At 40.7% G+C, this 1,052-nt stretch overlaps 1 protein-coding gene across 1 annotated transcript in view; it reads left to right on the forward strand.

Annotated features, from left to right (window-relative positions):
- The window catches only part of LOC101845272, a 19,432-nt gene that overhangs the window by 2,996 nt on the left and 15,384 nt on the right, over nt 1-1,052 (forward strand). The window lies entirely within an intron of this gene.

Raw genomic sequence — 1,052 nt, forward strand, 5'->3', positions numbered from 1 at the left:
TCTTACAATAGCAACCACAGTGCATTTATGTGCACACGAGATAATCTCATCATCACAGAACACACCCGCCTCTTCTGTGTGTACTTGAACATTCATAGCGTTGATATGCGTCGTCTTGGTGCTGTTATCAAAGACAGCAGTCAAAATGACCTCAAGTATTGGAAAGCAGATTGGGGTGTCCTTTAAGATGGAGGCAAGAGCTCTTAGCATGGAATATCAGCACGCGTCGCATGCATAGGGGTGAATTCCGACCCTGTTGTGGGAAATGTCGTAAAGTAGACTCATATTGAATTCATGTCATATCTGCAGATTCGGATGGAAAGTGAAACGTCGGAGGGGCGAACTGTTCCAACTGGGTCCGGCGAAAATAAACTCGGACATAATATTATTATTCCGTTCCCCGAACTTGCATTAGTCTGGTATAACTTTCCCAATTAGCTGCGTTCTTGCTGAAACAGAAAAGGCGTATATAGTTTACCCTGTTTACTGTCCTCTGCTGAGATAAATAGTTTGGAGTTGTTGTTTTTTTATTTGAAGAGTGACAGTGATCTTTCATGTCCTAAGACAAAATTAAACTGTTCCTAACATTTGATTTTTTAACCTTTAAATCGGATAAGACTGTTACTAAGAAAGACATACATTTCGTCTTTCTTTAATATTTTTTTTACATGATGGGAAATACATCGTTTAGCCAAACTGGAATAAACTCTCTACAATGGCCTCAGCCATGCAGCAGACTCTTCGATGTCGGAAAGGCGCGGAACAAAATTAATGTCAACACTACTATTGAGTCCAGGCATATTGATCACAAACCAAGCAGATCATGTTGCCCTTGTTTTTTTTACTGAGTAATGCGAGCGATTTGAAGCAGAGTACAGTATGGGTTTAGCGCCTCTACTACATGTGTTTGAGAGATCTACAATTTTACGTCTCGCAAAGTCAGGTGGGTGGAAAGCCAAAAAAGCTGCAAAACCCACGAAACTTCAAGAAATAGATACCATTGAGTCGAACCAGGGTCATCTGCAATTTGGAAATAATATGCGTGTGTGTCG

This window comes from Aplysia californica, unplaced genomic scaffold, assembly GCF_000002075.1.
Source record: "Aplysia californica isolate F4 #8 unplaced genomic scaffold, AplCal3.0 scaffold00698, whole genome shotgun sequence".
NCBI classification, from domain to species: domain Eukaryota; kingdom Metazoa; phylum Mollusca; class Gastropoda; order Aplysiida; family Aplysiidae; genus Aplysia; species Aplysia californica.